A 299-nucleotide genomic window follows, 5' to 3' on the forward strand; every position below is an offset into this window, starting at 1 on the left:
TTTAAGACCCTTTGTAATAAAAAATAAAATTTGAAAAAAAAATCAAAAAAAAAAAAAAAGAATAACATAGGTTCTAAAAGCATGGCAATAAAGAACCTCTTTCTTCCTCTACTGAAACCATATTTAAGACTATCTCAGATCCTCTTACTACATTCAAACAATGTAGAATTAATGTGTGTAAAATCAAAGCCTGATGTCAACCAAAATTCTAGTTCTTGATGGTACACATTTGGAAATCATTCCATACTTTTGTTGTGGAATCTCCCAATCCTTTTGCAGGCAATAGGGTTTGCATATCT

The sequence above is a fragment of the Myotis davidii genome, unplaced genomic scaffold (assembly GCF_000327345.1).
Source record: "Myotis davidii unplaced genomic scaffold, ASM32734v1 scaffold535, whole genome shotgun sequence".
NCBI classification, from domain to species: Eukaryota; Metazoa; Chordata; class Mammalia; order Chiroptera; family Vespertilionidae; genus Myotis; species Myotis davidii.